We start from the raw sequence: 18,449 nt of genomic DNA on the forward strand, positions 1-18,449 counted from the left end.
CAGGGAGTTGCAATTAGCATATGGTGGAGAGTCTGATGTTTGAGCTGTAGGTGGTGGTGTTGCGTTATGGGAGTTTAAGTTCAGTGAGGGTGGACTACTTAAAAGGAGGACAGAGGCAAATTGGGGTAGCTAATGAATCAGTTGCCTTCAGCTGCTTGACAATAATCAGCTTTCCTTTATCCTCAGTTGCCTACGTAACATCTTTTAGAAATGTGAATAAATATGCAAGTCTTACATTTCAACATGATTTAGGAACAGAGGTAGCACAGCAATGCAAGCATAAGTGGACAGATGCCAGTCAAATAATGGGAGAGGTTATCTTTATGAAGAAAGTGCTTAATGACAATTCTGTTCACCATTTTGCCATCTTTATGTAAACTCATTCTTCAGTAATGTGGTGTTTTAGATTTCAAAGTACATTTTGCAGTAGACTTTTTGGTTTCAGTCAACATAATGCGCAATTTGTCTTGCAGGCAGAGTCTAATCTAACACCCAATAGAGATAATTGACTTGAGTGAGATTTGCATACACAGGAATCCCATTGGTTTAGTATTTGTATACAAATCAAGGAATTAGATCTTACATCTCTATGAACTGATACAGCCACTGTTCCTATTTACAGGAATTTTGACTTACCTTGTGGCTTAGAACTTGTACGTAAAAACATCCATCTCACTTCATTAGTAACTTATTCTTTGTTACAACACTGTATTTACACTGATTTCCACTGGCAGAAAGGAGACAAGCACTGAGGCCTCTGCATTTGCTGCATGAAAAATGATACTTTCAGCTCCAGCCCATAAACTGGTACCAGAGTGGCTTCCTTGTGTGGAGTCGAACTGACAGACATGCAGGGATATCGTCATTCTCTTCCACATAGCTGTTGCTAGGTGCCTGTCGGTAAAGCTCTCAGCCCCCACCATCACTTGTGGGCAGATCTGTGGCCAACAAGTCAGTGATAAACGGGAATAACAGCCCTGCTTCTCCCCTGCAGTTGTTGATATGAAACCGTATATGAGTTCATGTCATGCAAAAAACCCTTTCCAAAATCCCCCCGAATAAAAAATCTTATTTGGGACCCCCAGCACGTGAACAAAGGATTTTTTCTATAGCCTCTGAGATTTGGCAATGGGCTGGTGTCCCACTGCAGCATTAGGCAGGCATGGTCCGTTCTTTGCTCAACACAGCAACTTAGCCACAAGGGCATAAGGTATAGTTAGCTGAGTCTTTGCAAAGATTTGCAGATGGAAGATGCACTATGGAAAGAGTGAAGAGAAAGCAGGAAATACTGAAAGCAAACTGGAGCCCCTTGGTCTTTCAAGAAAGAATGTCACCTTCACCATGCTTTTGTCTAAAGGTACCTTAAAGAGCAACAGCCTGAGAAGGGTGAAGTTAAACAAAAATTTGAGGCTGAGAAATTACTCTGGATACAGAGAGTCACAGGCACAAATTCGGTCATGCATTTAAGTGGACGCTTAGAATTAAGCAGTTGGAGTGCTTACTTAGAGCAATTTCCAGACAAAGACGGTACTTAGACGTCACTCTGGGGACATTCAACTCAGACTGTGCTTAACCTAGGTTTTTCCTCCTTCATCATGCTCTGAGGAAGCCTGCATTGCTCCCAACTCTTCTGGGGATATGGAAAAGTGAATATGAGGATATTGGTATGAGAAGCTGTCAGTCTCTTAGGCTGTAGTTTTGTTTTTCTTCCCTGGTGACAGAGCTTTCTGTGTCCTCCTGGCAGACACTATTCAGCTTAATCATCATTTAAACAGCCGGTTCATTACTCTCATGAGTTTTCATGCCAGCTAACAGTTTTAGAGTCGCTTTTCCCTGATCACACTAAGACATTCAGATCCCTTCTTCATTTTCCTTTGCTTGATCTCCACAAATGCTGACACATGCTAACTTGACTCAAGCTTGTTGCTAACCCAAATAATCATAACAATTGCTAACCTCCATTTAATGTCTTCAAAGAGGGGATTTTGGTAGTTTTTTTGCTATCTGAAAAGTTGGATGTATCTGTGTTATTTGTCAGGAAGGTCATTCAAGTCCAATTCAAAAGTGTCACAGATGACAGATCTCTGGTAGGATACTTTTTAATTAATTTAACTTAATCTACTTAATGGATTTACTTGTAAGTTATCAGAAAATTCACTCAGAGCTTATGTGCTGTAAGTTTGGGGATGATACATGGAGTCTTTTTGCATACTGCATAGAGGCTGATGCCTTGTTTTTGTTTAAAAAGCAGTGTTGTGGAAATGTATTCAGCAGTGGGTTTGCTGTTTTTCGTATAACACTAGCCTCATCACTAAGGTTTCAAAAGCCAGACAGCTTTAAAGTTGGGAAGTTCCCAAGTTTAAGCTGATTGTAGTGTAACACAATTGCATGTCAGAATTACATTATTTTTTTTGTCTGACCATACCTCTTTTAGTGCAAGAGTGTTTAATTTTAGCTAACAAAATTAATTTCATTATTATTGCTAAGTGGTTAGCAGACCTTACTTATTTACTGAATATTAATGGAATCCTTATAAAAAGACAATTACTGATTTCCCCTTTGGTTTTTCTATGGTCGTCATCACTGTAGTGTGCCAGAACTTCACACTTTTTTCCCTACAACATTCTTGTTAGCTATTTTTATTCATATTTTCCAGATGGAAATTGAGACAAGACTGGTTTAAATGGAAATTGTTTAGTCACTTTGTGTTGGGCATTGTAAATTAAATAGTTCTCATTGATGCTAATTTTAGCTGCAGATTCTTAGTACACCTGATCAGATACTTAAGGAGTAGGAAGCAATTAATGAGCACATGTCAAATATGTGACTTCTTATCTTGCAGTGTGTTATCTGAGGAGTATCACAGTGGTAGGGAAAGAATACAGTTTCCCAGGGTATCAATGATGACCTTAGGCATGAGCCCATTCTGTCCTCTTCTTAGCATCCCCAGCTCCATTTGCCTTGGCAACATCCCCCACCTTCCAGCCTTGGTAACAAATGGGGAAATATCATGTGGAACCAAGAAACAGCAATGAAATTTGAACTAATATATATAAAGAGAATGGAAGCATTGGAATTTAGTTGTGAAGAGCCCAGAGGGAATACTTGGTAAAGTTACTAACAACAGACAGACTCCTTAACTGCCCAGATACTTCATATGCTGTCCAATAGTTGCATTGCCAAAAAGGGGCTAGGTCTCTGCTGGAATTGGTATATGATATCCTTTGAAACAGATGCATTGATTTGTGCTTCATTTAGGTTTGTGCTGACAGTGAGAATCTGTCCCAGGAATACCCGACTCCTGACTTCCATCACACCCTTTGAGGGCTACTGAATGCACAGCAAGACAATAATTAGTATTAATATTCTCAGTGACTAACTGGAGAAGAAAGATGGAGCAGGGTTGTTGTGTTGGCTGGAGAAAAGGAACCTAAGTCAGTGAGAACTGGGGAAAACCTAACTAAAATAAACATAATTTGGACTAAATTAGTGAAATACAAGTAGACCACTGTAACGATGGAGGGGTGGGGGCTGCTTGTTTTCTTTTCTGTTTTCCCTGTGAATTTACCAAAAAATAATTGGTGAAGAAAGGAACTGTGGCAAAAGTAATTCAGCATAAAAAACACGGGACTGTGTATACTTCTCTAATTGATCATGGTTTACATCAAAACCTAATATTGTTTATACTCAAGTGATCTGGGGCTTACTATTTCATGTGGGTTTAGTATGACTGTCTTTGTGTTTACTTTAATGGAATGTGGAGCTTGACATCTTTACAGTGCTCCTTCTTCTGAAGAAATTGTGAAGTGGAAGGTGAACATGCTCAACTATGTAATGGAATTTTTTTTTTGTTTTAATTTCTTCTGTTGTTTGTTTTGAAAAATCAGAAGTATATTGCATCCCAAACATTATATGAAGGATAACGTGGAGGTACAAGTCATTTAAAAAAGCTTTTAAAATGAAACTAATAGTAAAATATTGAACAATTATGCAAAGCATTCAAGATTGATCTAATTCATTGCATGGAGCTCATAGTTCTGTAACTCTGTCTGCTTTATGAAAATATTATTATTCTTTACAGCAGTTGTCAACATTTAACTAGCTTGGATTTTTTGTAAGAGCTTTTTCTATGGCTGTTCCTTTTCATAGGTCTGATCTAGAGCCACTGAAACTAATGGGAATTTTTCAGGTGACAGTGCTTTGCACCAGAAAAGCATTACTCTGCCTCTTGCCCCAAAAGAACTAAATACATAGCAATTACTAAATGGATATAAGTTTGTTAAAGGCCCTGTGCAGAGGAGACTCATGCCCTGCTGTTCATTCCTACCCTACGAACTACAGATATGTGTAATTTGTAGTAAAGTTGCACTAACCAATTTCTTTCCCTTTTACGAAACGCAGATTTTATCCAAGTGTTTCCAGTCCTCACCCCATCCCTGTGGAAAGCATTCTGTCTGTGACCTCTTTGATTTATAGTCAGAGAATTCCCACAGAAGCACCCCTAGAAATCTCAGCCAGGACAGTTTCAAAGGAATCAAAAGGCAGTCCCTCTGGTAAGCATATTCCATAAATTTAGGGATTTACAGGTTGATCCTAGTATTTTAAACTCCATTTAGAAACCTAGTGGCAGCTGCTACAGACCCAGAAATATTGGTGTCATAATAATTTTGTCATGATGGTGCTTTGAAAATTGGTCATAGAATTGTTCCTCAGCTTGAGTTTCCCAGGGGCACTAAGATAAAGTGTAATGCAGCTAAATAATCTTGAAGCAATAGAAGGAGGGATTACTCTGGCAGAGATTACCTCTGGAAGAGAGAGTTGCACTCTTCTCACCAGATACAGATGAGAATATTGATAATAAATCTGACTGAGAAAAGCTTTAGCATCCTTCTCTTTTATCTAAACAGTAGAATCCAGCTGATATGTTTCTAAGCTAATGAGGCCATCATATAGGACACTTTTGTGGTGGCTATGCAGCACTAGAGAACCTAGCCTGGTGTTTAGATTGTGTAAATCAGCTCTGTTATCTCCTCACTAAATTGGCAAGTACTGTCATTCCCAAAGCCTCCAATAGCTTCAGGAATCAAGCTGCCATCCCTAACTTTATACCTCTGCTTCAGGACAAAATGAAAGTGCTTCTCTTAATACCTAGAAATCCTTTGTCCTCACCCCACTCATTATTACAATGTCTTGAAATTCAGCTAGAATGCTTAAGTAACTGAAGAATAATCTCCAGAGATTAAGAGATCTGCAACAAAAACAATAGGAAAGTGATCCCTAGAGTAGGGGGCTTTGTGATTCTTCTTTTGTTTATATAAGTCCATAGCAGCTTCACAGAAGTTACAGCAGCAGAAAAATCAAATGACAAGAGCCTCCAGCCCCACAATTACTGCTATTTAATTACATCTTTTAAAATGAGGATTTTCCAATGTAAAAGGGGAATTTGAAAGTGGAGGGAGAGGCTTGTGTGAGTTTTTCACAAAAGGCCCTTATATTTCCTGTTACCTGCTTTTGTTGATCTGCTTTTATATCAGTTTTTATGTTGTGTTTTGTTGTTTTTTTTTAAACTTAGTGACCTACCCTTATCCCATATGAGGAAAAGATTTGGGGGTTAGTCTTTTTACTAGACCTCTGTAAAAGCTAGAAATGATGGACACACGTTTATAAATCTGCATAGTCTTCATAGACTTTTCTTCCTTACAGACTGAGAGCTTCTTTACCTGTTTAAGTATCATCAGGTACAGCTCCAGAGATATCTGCACTATCTCTGCAGACAGCCATTTGGTTTCCCCTTTCTTGGCAGTCAGTCATTTCACTGTTGTTCTGGGCTGAGCAGACACATAGGTCTTGGATTTGCCCAGGCCAGAGATTAGATCGCATTTAAGTGGCACTGCAATTATAACATTTTCTTCTTTCCTCTCTTCTCAGCTTCCAGATTTGCTTCCTATGCTGCCTTCTTCAGCTTCCAAAGTGTTAATTCCTTTACTGTTTCAAGTAGCCCAGCCCAAAGCATCTTCCTTTCCATAACCTGTTTCTTTCCTAAACTGACAGATACTTTTTCCCCTCTGAATCTTTTGCAGTCTTCATTTTCTGTCCATCATGTTTTTCAGTCGTCTGCCTGACAAATCCTCCCTCACTGTGCTCCCAAAAACTTGGCTTTTGATCCAGTGTTCAGCCATTTCACCTCTGGGCTTCCAGTGCTGTAACTTGGAAGATACAGCAATAAAGCAAGCACAAGGAAGACTAATCCCTGAAATGGACTAGGTAGTTCTCCTTCCTATTCTCCCCCAAGGCAAACACATTGACATTTGGAGTTAAGTTAAATTCTGACTATATAAAAAGAAACTCCAGCTTACCTATAAAGTTTCTAATGGCTAGCACTGAGAGTCCCTCAGAGGGCAAAAACTGGGGCAGAACTTCCTGCAAATTCATAGTAAATTTCTCTGGGTAATGGCAGGGAAATCATTCTTCCTTTATATAAGCAAATCTTACTGTGCTCAGGCACTCTAAGGAAAGCTATTAATCCTGGGCCTGATCTGTCTTATACTAGTGTAAATCAGAAGGAAATCCCCTGAAGTCAAGAGAAGTTACAAAAATGCATAAAATAATCTTAAATTATTACTAAGGCCAGGAACCCTGTTATGAAAATATGGACTAAGCCTCTGCCTCTCCATGCAAGTTGGCACTTCTAAACTTGCTAACATGAGGAGCAATGTGATCTAGCAGGCAGAGCACAGAAATAAGAGCTGGGAGGCCTTGACTGTATTCCTGGCTCTGACAGTGACATATTAGGTGACAATGAGCAGATTATTTTACTTTTGTAAGCCAACACTTCCCCTTTCACCCTTGGTCTTGTTGGTCTGTAAATTCTTTGGTCTCAACAGGACCTTTTAAGTCTGTCATAATGTAAGTAATAACGAACTGACCCTTGCGAAGACTAATTCTGAAAGAAAATTAAATGGGACTTAGATATACTGAAGTTACTTAAGAATCAGAAATAACATATCAAGGTATTGTTTATTAGCACTGGGATTATATAACACCAGAGCAATGAGGCTGTTTTGTTACTGCAAGACTCATTTGTCACAACAGTCACAATGTTTTCTTAACATGACAAGAGATCGGTCTATCTAACTTGCAATTAGGGACTAAAAAAAAAAGCTTGACGAAAAGATCTGACCTTAATTTCAAAAATTAACACTGTGACAAAATACAAACGAAGTGCATTTTCAGTTTAATTAAAATGCCACAATTACAATGTAAATAATTGTATTTTATTAATCATTGGCATTCAAGCTTGAGACTGGAGCAATACTAATGATAATTAAGTTGCTGGTGCAGAGTATGGTGCCTTAATAATTACATAGTAGTTGATACAGAGTGCTAACTAAAACTGGGAAGTTCTGCATAGCAATTATGTTATCTAAGGCTGCTAATTAGTTATGTTAATTTAGAATTACTTTAGTTTCCTGTGTAGACTGGGCTCGTTAAACTGCAAGTCCCCATTGTCACTTCTGTCATACGCAACAGAACTGTTGCTCTCTTTCCCTTTCCATTGAAGTTTACACAATGACGTTTCACATCATCAAAGCATTCTCTAAGGGAGATGATTCTACAGCATCTTATACTGTATTTGTTAGTTACTTGTCTGGCATGTGCAGGTGGCAGCATGTTTATAGCTCAGGATGCTTAATCACGAAAAGGGCTCTTCTGATTGTTAGTGTCAAAGCGGAGTCCACTTTTAAAAGTCATTACTAGTCCTTTTTACAGACAGAAAAAAAAAAAGGTTATTTTAAGGGATATCAAAAGAATGAGGACAAGAAACTAAGCTGGTCCAGAGACAGAATTAAAGCAGTCATTAGTAATTCCTGCTTGCAGTTATAATGTTGAGGACTGTGTTTTAAGATCTGGGCTCCTGAGTCAAGATATGGGCAAGGAGCTGTGAAGCCTGAAATGCCAAATCATTTGAGCTGAATGTAGTGTAAAGTAGACGTTGCAAATAGCTTGAGTGCACTAGGTCTCAAATGTAAAGAGAAATTGAGAAAATACCCTGCAAGGGAAAGTGAACTGGACAAAAGGCCCCACTTGTCAATTTAAAATTCTCCAGAAATATAGACATCAAATGGAGGAATATTAATGAGTACTTTCCTTCCATCTGCAAGGAATGACTGTTAGGAAAAGGAAAACAGAGGTGCAGTCGTCTTTCAGATACCGCTTGAGTGGCTGGGAGTCAGTAACCAAGTGTCCCAACTCCTTTTACCATCCCATGACAGAGTGGTTGTCCCCCAGTTTGGGAATGGGTGACATTTCTTCTTTACACCTTCTCATTGGGTTGTTACAGATAGCCATAAGATCTCCTCTTTGCCTTCTCTTCCTAAGACTACAAAAACCCACTTCCCTCAGCCTTTCCTAATACCTTTTATGTATATATATAAGCCAAGATCCACAAGGGCATTTGGGCAACCCACTCAACTCCATCACCTAAATGCCGTTATGCATCATGGCCTGATTTATGAACACCAGACAGTCTCTTTGTTTCTTAGACAAGTAAGTTGCTTTGCCCCTTTTGTGGAGTAGCTTACACCCACTGGAGGCAAAACCTTCTTTAACTGATCCTTCCATTCCCTGCCTTTTTGATCTTAATAGAGAGAAATACATACTCCCTATGTATTCACACAGTGCTTTAAGGGATAGGGGACGATGGTGACAAGTTCCTGCCCGGCGCAGCAGGTGAGTCTCTTCCATGACTACCCCACCTTCCCGGGTGCCCTTGTGTAATAGGTACAAGGTTCTGCAAGTGGAACCACACCGTGGTGAGGACGATGGTTCATCTAGGCTGGAGCTGTCTTCGAGGTTAAGTTGTCCTAGGCCCTACATCAAAACACTTTATTAAAAAAAAGAAAAAGAAAAAAAATGGTTTGTTGTCATAGGACACCCTCTTCTGAGGGGAACAGAAAGTCCAGTTTGCCTTCTTAGGGAAGTGTGCAGCCTTCCTGGGGCCCAGGTTAAAGATGTGATGAGATGAAACTTCCTACCCTGGTATAGCCCTTGAATTATTATCCATTAATGCTTTTTCATGTAGGCCGTGATGAAGTTGCAATAAGAAGTCCAAGAACCATCAAATTAGACTTCAGGGCCTTGAGACAACTGGTTAGGGGATCAGAAGCACAAGTAGTGTTCTCCTCTGTCCTTCCAGTTGCAGGGAATGATGAGGAAAGAAAGAAGATGACCTAGCAGATCAATAACTGGCTCTGAGACTGGTGTCAACAGCAAAATTTAGGGTTTTTCAATCACAGGTTGGTCTACACGACACCAGGCCTGCTGGCGACAGGTAGGGTACACCTGTCTCAAAGGGGAAAAAGGATCTTTGTGCAGGAGTTGGCAGGGCTCATTGGAAGAGCTTTAAAATGGATTTGTAGGGGGAAAGTGATAAAACCAGGCTTGCCAGAAATAAGCCTGGGGGCAGCAAGCCAGCGTTTGAGAGATGGTGTGCTAGCAAGGTCCTTCAGTCTGCTCCATGATGTGCTGAGTATATGAGAGCACATCTGAAATGTCCTGTACTAATGTGTGCAGCATCCCAGCCATCTCAGTGCAGGTATGGGATGGAGATCCACATGGCAGCAAAGACGCAAGGGTTGCTGATGTGTTAGAAACCATGTAAGCACCTGAGAACAGTCGCATAGGAATTGGAGCTTCTCCCCACAAAAAGGTGTCAGGATCAATAGCCCAACGTAAGTGTGTCTACACCGGTCTGTGCAGCAAGGGCAACAAAGAGGAGCTGGATGCCATTTGTGCAGCTGTAAAACTGTGACGTAGTTGCTCTCACGGAACCATGGTGGGATGACTCACACAACTGGAGTGCTGCAATGGATGGCTACAGGCTCTTCAGATCTTGATGATCTTAAGCGTCTTTTCCAACCTAGATGTTTCTGATTCTATTCCTTCATGTCTTTAGAGAAACAATCTGAGTGCGGCCAACATGGAATTGCAAAGAATGTGCCTTTTTCTTTTCTCCTTTCTATTGGCAGAGTAAGGGATACAAATCAACATTTTGTGCTAATGCAATGGCAACATCAAGAGCTTTAAACCCTGTTCTTATGTTTTCTAACATGTGCTCTTCTTTGATGTTGACTACTTATATTGTGAGGATAAGTTTCTAATTTTCAAACATGTTGCTCTGAGCTTGTTTGAAAAGGTATTGTGGCTATGGGGAATCTCCAGAGATGATGGTACAAAAGAGTCGAATGCCTCCCTCTTCGCTCAGCTTTTCTGCATGCAGGAGCTATTTTTAATATTACAAATTAATACATATGGGGAAACAGTTCCTCTCGGCATTAGTGTCAGCAGTATCTGAGACTGAAAGATACAGAGAAGCAGGGCTGGCAGCTCTGAGGGCTGTGTTGCCCCAGGCAAAGCAGCAAATCTCCCGTGTGGCATCACCCACACATCTTTACCGGACAGTTGGCTGTCCCTAATGTTTTGCTGCACTTGCCAACCCCAGTGATAGGGCTAGCCTTGCAAAGAAGTTAAGCAGATCAGCTTACTCAGAGACACTGTATCCCACAACTAGCAGTTCCATCAAGAACTAGCAGCTCAGAGCCCTGCTTATCAGATGTTGAAGGTGTGGCTGCTTTTACTTTTTTTTTTTTCTTTGGTGACTTTATTAGGTTTTGATCTAGGCCTGAAGTTTTAATTTGTGTCTGTATGTTTTCATAAAACATCTGATTGAGGACCAAATTCTGTTCCAATTACTCTATAATATGATTCAAAAATGTTACATGGGAATGGATTAATTTAGTTCCACATAGGGACTTTAGGGCCTCATTATGAACTTTGGAGTCCACATAGGAAATCATCAGGGCTATAAAAGAATGATTTTTATCTTCCTTAGAAACCTGCTTGAGTGGAGATGTGAAACAATTCTGCCAGTTGAGGTGTGAAACTTAATTCTGTTGTTATTTTCCTAGATTTGTTTCTAACCTAAGCAAAATTGTTTTTCAAGGAGCAAACACTATTCAGAGAGGCAGACTTCTGTTTTCTGTGGACAACTTTTCACAGTTATATGTAACTCCAGAGGCACTGATACCCCTCATTCAAGCTGCTTAGTAATTTTTATGACCCCAATTTTACAGAACATGCAGCTATCAGGACAGACTGAAAAACTCGCATATGCTGCCCTATACAAAAAAAAAAAAGTCTTGCATGCTTGCATGTAGCCAGTAACATCCTTTGCAGTATCACAAAGCATTTTTTGAACATAAACCAATTATATTGCCCCAGCATGGGTATCTCAACTGCAAGTTCACAAACAAGGAAACCAAGATGGAGAAGGTTTAAGGAACGCAGTTAACAGGAGGTTTGTGGTTAAGACATAGACTCTAGAAATCTTTACCAAGTTCCTCATGCTGTAATTACTGGGCTGCAATGCTGAAGTGCTTCTCCCTTGAAGCACTGCTACTTTACAGCCGCTCTCCTGGCTATCTCCTGCAGACCATCCAGTCCCTCTCTGAGTTTATTTGGTTATTTTCATTACTGTGGCAGTGTCAGCAGAGGCAGTTCATCTCTTTGTTCTGCATGTGCAAGCTGGAGGGTCTCTTTTAGGCAGCTGTCACATACCACTTGCTAGCTGCATGACCACCACAGATATGAGGACTTCTGTCCAGGAAATTCTGAGGTGAGCCACTTAGCAAGCTGCCTCTGTATGGGAGCTTTGTTGAGAAAGCCAGAATGCAAAACACTCCAAGACCTGAACTGCCTCTGACAGATGAGCCATTTCCAAATGCTTTTCATATACCACAGGGTAAGAGCAATTAGCACAGTTCAGCTGATGTGCAGCAAGGTCGTGCCTGCTTGTTTCAGTATCTTCAGCCCTAAGGTCCCAGCACAGTATGCGTCAGGCCATTTCGAAAATTTGGGCTTTTGTCTGAAGACAGGTCATCCTGCATCTGCTTCTCCTTCAAATCTCCCCCAAAGTACAGACATCTGTACTTTGTTTCAAAGACATGGAAGGCAATTTGGCGTGCAGCTCCAAATGTTTCTCAAAATCTTCCCCACAAACCCTTAGAAAAATACAGATCCCTGTGCTCATGCTGTTCTCCATGTGATGAAATAAGTGGAATTATACCACTGTAAGATAGAAGTGAGGGGAGGAAATGGCCCCGTGAGAGACCCTTCTGGATAGCAGTGGTGAAAATGAAGCTGTTAATCATCATACTGCATGGTGATGAGACACTGCTGCCAGGCTAATCAATACTCTGATCCAGCATGGTATGGATGTGCAACCAGATGTGTTCTTGTCTGCCGAGGCAGCAGAGGGATTTCAAGGTCCGTAGTGGGTCTGCTGGAGACAGAGGAATTATTAACAGTGTTAGCAATTTGAATAGTTAAATTGATGGGGGGCTCAGGGAAAATGTCAGTAAATTAAAAATCGTTAGAGACATTTTGAAAAGCATTAAGGTTGAGAATTTTGTTAAAGGACGTGTTTATTACAAAGATGACTGAACCCTGTTAGAAATGAAAATATCACTTGACTGAAAGAACAAGGGCATACATATGTCTAAGTACACACAAACACATTCATACACACTGGCAAGCTTTTAAAAGAGCAAATTTCAGACACATAAAATGAAAGCAAGAATTTGAACAGGATGGGGAGTTGATATGGAAGCTTTTAATTGCTTCCTGATTTCTTGGGTCAAGTGTTGAATATGATAAAAGGGAAAGCAGAAGAGCATGATTATCTGTTTGGTTCTCCTGCCTGCTCTTCTGTGAATGGAAGTGGTGAAGCACTGAGGAGGGGGCTAAGGGAGACTGGTCTGGAGAGAGGAAGGAAAGAAAAGGCTTCTCAAGACTGTCTAGTTTTGTGCATGAAAAGTTGGAAATATTGTAAAACTTAACTCTTTTAAGAGAAATGCACTGCTGTATTGTCTGAATGTAACAAATGCTTCTTTTTTTACCATAATCAGCAGAAATCATCCATCTCTAGAATTTTTCTAATGTCTTGATTAGCACAAAGTTAATTTGGTGCTTATGAGTCCAAACCAAGGGGAGCATAATATTAACTTAGGGCCAAATCTTCATTTCCTTCCTTCACCAACTTCCTTTTGACATAAACAGTCATTTTGTTGAATAAGGAATAAGCTTAAAATATATGAGGACTTTATTATTTCACCTGTTAATAGAGTATTTCCATGTTACTCAACACGACATTTTTCTGTTGTGCATTTTATTCCTCTCTCCCCAAAACCTTCTGAATACTCCCTGAAATACAGCAGGTCCAGTTTGGTGTAGCACTCTGGCTTTCCAGCTTCCTTTCAAATAGATAACTAGAATTTGGACTTTCATTCTAGTAATACCAATAGACAAATTGATGTTGAATGTAAGTACGTCTTTTCCAGTTTTGTGGCAAGCCACAGTGGTCTAAGGGGTACCTTCTTTTGGTTTTGAAGGCTGAACATTTTTATCCTTCTCTAATTGTAATATTCCCACACTGTTGTCTACGGGAGTTTGTCTTTCTCTCCTGCATCAATATACAAGACAGGCAGGGATGCCACACTTCTAAAACAGCCACATGGAGTCTTTCAGGAGGCAGCCTAAAGCTACCTGAGGAGTCATCAGCAGGGTTTTTCAGTGATTATCACTCTCTTTAGTCTCCCTTGGGTTTTGTGCAGCTGGTGGAGTGCGGCTTTAGTGTGTGGTTAGCTGTGGTGCACAAATCCTGTATGGGTTAAAATAAGCTGGGACATCACCTCATGTCCTCCTAATAAGGTTTTCCTTCCATAGAAATTCATAGTACATTTCTGAACCTCCTTCTGTCTTCCCCCTCCCTTTTTACTTCTTAGTGAAGTGTGTTTTAAAGGGAGAGTGTTCAAAGATGTTTTAATAGAAGCTCTACATGCAGAGCTGCTGCATGTCCCACACTTACTAAAAACAATAAGGATCTTCCACCCTGAAAACAAGGCTAACAAGCTCAAACTTTACAATGCAAAACTAACCACAATCTTTCTTGCCCCTATTGCCTTTTCTCCCCTTTGTTCCCTGCAAGATTAGTGGATGCTCCCATTTAAGAGACATTTTAAAAGGGCAGTTTTTTGAGGCCACTTGGAATTGACTTTCTTGATACACCTGATATCTCTACAGAAACCTAATTTGCAGCATGGGGCTTTGTAATTTCATGCTAGAACAGCATAAAATGGAAGAATAACTCATCCAGAAGGAAGGGATTATGTAACAGTAGCAAAGGAGAATCAGGAGAGACAGTGCAGATCCTTTGGAAAGTGAGGTTGCTGATTCTGCAGTGCTATATACCTGCTAATTGGTTTCAAACAACAGGGAGATACATGGCCAACAAGCGGAAGAAAAGAGAGGGAAGAAAAAAGCTTGGTATTAATACAGCTCACCTAAATTCACTCAGACAAAAAGGCAGAGATCACGGTGATGTCCTGACAGATTTCTCCATACTGGGATAGTAAAATGTATCAGAAGTTAGATACATTAGATGTGAAGAATATGTTTGGAAATGAGACGCATTTGGAATGCTTGGAAATCAGACTGGTATTGAAGGAGAAGCTGTGAGCAAGAAAAGCTCTGAGCCCACCAGGTAAGGAACATACTACAACTCTACAAGTTCAGGGAAGTTCAGAGGAATTGCATTGTGCAGATGAAAGGATAACTGGGAGAATTAGCTGCACTTCTGGCAGTAGTGAGTGAGAACAAATCCTGGGCATGCTTCTCCTTACTGCATGGGTCTACTGAAGCCAAACGTTGGGAGGACTGTCTCCTTTTGCTTAAAACCCAAAATGTCTTCTGTTACATTTAGAATATCTTAAAGCTCTTGCTGTTAGTAGCAGTTTGCTTTGGACTTCTCAGTTACTATTTTATCAGCAACAACATTCTGCTATCGTTTTGTGGGTATATTTAATATAGTGGTGCAAATCTTTTACCCATGCTTCATTTTTTAAAATGAAGGATTATTGCCATTTTAAGAATAGCTATAAAGGCTCTGCAGAGCTGTCCACATCAGTTTAGTAACCTCCATTTGTACTGGTTTTGGCTATGACAGAGAATTTCTTCACAGTAGTTTGTATGATGTTGCATTTTGGTATTGTGATGAAAACAGTGTTGCTGACGCAAGGATGTTTTTGTTATTGGTGAGCAGTACTTACACAGTGTCAAGGCCTCTTCTGCTTCTCACACTGCCCCACCAGTGAGCAGGCTGGGGGTGCGCAAGAAGCTGGGAGGGGACACAGTTGGGACAGTTGACCAAAGGAATATCCCATACCATATAATGTCATGCTCAGCAATAAAACCGGCAGGGAGTGGAGGTTGGCATGGGCTGCTGTTGCTCAGGGACTGGCTGGGTATCAGTTGGTTGATGTTGAGCAAGTGTTTTCCTGTGCATCACTCATTTTTCTTGGTTTTGTTTTGTTGTGGGGTTTTTCCCATCTCTTTGTTGCTTGTACTTCCCACCCCCCCCTTTTTTTTTTGTAAATTATTAAACTCTCTTTATCTCAATGCACCATTTTCCCTACTTTTACCCTTCTGATTCTACCCCTAATCCTGGTGAAGGGGGAAGTGAGCAAACAGCTGTGTGGTGCTGTCAGGGTTCAACCATGACACCCCTTCTGTGTGTTAATATATGAGTTCATATGCTTTTTTTTTTAGATATTGAGTAAACTTTAGGTTCTGAACATAGTTTTCTTTTAATCAGATTGTTAACTGTGAATATATTTTATAGTGGATAGCTGCATGTAGTAAAAACCTAACAGAGAACTTGCTGCCTCAGGCAAAGGATACAAAAATACTGCAGTTTGTGCTAATCTGACTGAAAGTGGGCGATGTGCAGTGCTCCATCCTGGAATCCACTTCCCTATTAGACTGCCAGCTTCCAAGTTTTTTCACCTATGGGTCACATTGCAGAGTATATCTTTTCTCCAGACTTCAAGAAGAGCATGGAGGAGTTTAAAGATGTGGGTGGATTTAGTATGTTACTTGCAGTTTGCTAAGAAGAGCTTTCATTAGTGGACACTAATTCAGGCAGTGCATATTTACATTTGGCTAAACCCTTTTGTTTGTGCATCTAGAGACAATAGGCACAGGAACTTTTAAAATACAAATAAATAAATACATGCCATTTTGTGGATGGAAAGTTAAATCCTAAAGACCTACGTGGCAGCTGGCCAACTGGTAATCATGTTGAGCCTTCAGAATTATCCCTGACATTTGTGCGTAAAGCAGGTAGATGAATCTTGCCAGGCAGGAGCTAGCAAACAAACAGTACACTGAACAAATATGATACAGGGAAAAAAGTCTTAGACGGTGAAGGGAAAGCTGTGATTCCAGGACATTATTTTCACTGTAGCTTGTAGCAGTGGCAGTGAAGGAAAATTCCATGAAAAAGATGAAAAGCCTAGAATAACCCCTTAATCTCCTTCGTGCCTGTCCTATGTGACAACTCACCCTTTGAAAACAGAGAAGATACACTCTAGAATAGGAAAGTTTGAGCATAAAGAGATTGGGCAATGTTCAGAAGTAAAGTGAAGACAGAACAAAGAAGGTTTCTATTTAAGATGCTGAACTGTGACTGAGAGGAACTGAATTTTCTTCCTGCATCCTTCTTCCTTTTCCTCTGGCAAGTCACTTAATCTCTCACTATCTCAGTTCTCCAATTGAATAATGAGGCAGTAATATTAAATAGTGCATTTCTTTTCATATTTGAGAGCTTTTGTTTGTTTTAAACTAGAATAATTTTACAGAACTGAGGTAGGAAATGTAAGTAAATGGTTGAAAGAGAAAAGTGGAGGGGGGCAGAAGAGAAGGAGTTGTGGCAAAGGCTGAAGGTAGGAGTCTCCTACCCTGGATCAACAACATCAGTCAGAACAGTGTATGTACACATAAAAATGGTTTAATCAGAGAAAGTGCCTGGTACAATTAGGTCCCCATCTAAACAGAGACCTTTGAGTACTATTGTTATTGGGCAACAGTAGTAACGAGAGGGGAACTGCCTGTAAGGGGTGTTTGTGACAAAGTAGTCTGAACTGTACTGTCTGACAATTCACTGACAATTGCAGCAGTGCAAAGCCAGGCTGATGTTACTTAATTCTTGTTGCCCAGTGCCACAGGGAAAGCTATGAGAAAAACAAATGTTCAGTGGGGTCAAAGTTAAAAAAGAATCATGGTCATGAAGAAAGGTTCCCAGAAATGTGTCCTGAAGAGAGTCACAGAGGATAACTCTACAATGGGGTAGATCGCTTTGTTGCCTTCATTTTTCAACAGACCTTCTCAACTAGCTTCAGTTGCTGTCCTGTACACGTAACTTTGGTGCTGTGCTCCCCCTGCCCGGCCCCATCCTGATCTTTGTTTCTGTGCAGACGCTCAAGTGATAACCACCTGTGACGGTCCAAATGGATGTGTCTGGTCCTGGTGGCTGTATCATATATATGACATGATAGCCAAGGGCTAATGTGAGCAATGTGCCTACCCTACCCAACAGTGCTGGTCAAGGTCTGATTCAAGCCAACTTTGAAAGAAACTTAACTTCTGTAGTTGGTATGCAAAGATGACTTGACTCCATAATTAGTGGACAGCCCTGGGCCTGCTGAGCTCTCCTGCATGGCAGCAGGCTGCGTGACAGGAACTCCCCTTGAGGAGAGATGCCCCCCCAAGGTTATTCCTTGAGGCAGAGAAATTCCTTGTCACAACAGATTCTCGGTAAGTGATTAATAGCATGATAAAGTTTGAAGTCTTAGCTAAGTGGTATAAAGGATTGATTGTGCGTATATAATCCTTTAGATATAAACCATTGACCAAGTCTGAGACCGAGTCTGGATCTAGCCACATCTAAACTCCCCTCTGAGAAGGAGCTCAGAACACAAGAAGGAGCTTTCTGAACCTCATGACTCAACGGGAGAGTCTTCCTAACAGTTTTGTCTGACCCTGTCCTCTGTGCAGTAAATACTCAAGTGTACCTTGCCATCAAATCTTGTTAAACCACTGTTGCATTTACTGTGCTGTTTTATACCAATAAACATATTGCTGCTTGTCTCTTACGAGAAACTTCAGAGGCTTCTGTAGGAGCCAACAGCAGCATTGCAGCTTGCAAATGCATTTACAGTATAAAATTGTTACTTCAAATGACATATAAATACGTGGTGAATTCTACTCAGATGGAAAACAAATCTCTGTTGCTGATAAACTGTTTCAATAGCAGTATTTACAGGCCATACAAAATTAAGGTTGTTCTGTTAAACCAGGGATAAAGAACCAAAATGAGGCAAAAAAAATCACATATGCAGCACTGTCCTTTCTACAATTTGCAGTCTTCGTGAATGATGTATAGAGGGCTCAGATAATCCTATGATGGTTCTGTCTTTCCCATCTTTATTTTAGGGGGGGGGAGGGAAGAAAGAAAATTATGTGCTTGGTTGTCACAAAGAAAAAGCGAAGTCATA

At 40.4% G+C, this 18,449-nt stretch overlaps 1 protein-coding gene across 3 annotated transcripts in view; it reads left to right on the plus strand.

Annotated features, from left to right (window-relative positions):
• The window catches only part of TOLLIP (toll interacting protein), a 66,689-nt gene that overhangs the window by 12,109 nt on the left and 36,131 nt on the right, over positions 1 to 18,449 (plus strand). Inside the window, exons 1-2 of one of the 3 annotated variants that reach the window (XM_055813683.1) lie at positions 3,764 to 3,831; positions 4,402 to 4,553. The exons of the other annotated variants lie outside the window; for them this stretch is intronic. The gene's annotated coding sequence lies outside the window, so the exon portion shown is untranslated. Of the gene's footprint in view, positions 1 to 3,763; positions 3,832 to 4,401; positions 4,554 to 18,449 lie in introns of those variants that run through there. 3 annotated transcript variants of the gene reach the window in all.

The sequence above is a fragment of the Falco peregrinus genome, chromosome 9 (genome assembly GCF_023634155.1).
Source record: "Falco peregrinus isolate bFalPer1 chromosome 9, bFalPer1.pri, whole genome shotgun sequence".
Taxonomy (NCBI): Eukaryota; Metazoa; Chordata; class Aves; order Falconiformes; family Falconidae; genus Falco; species Falco peregrinus.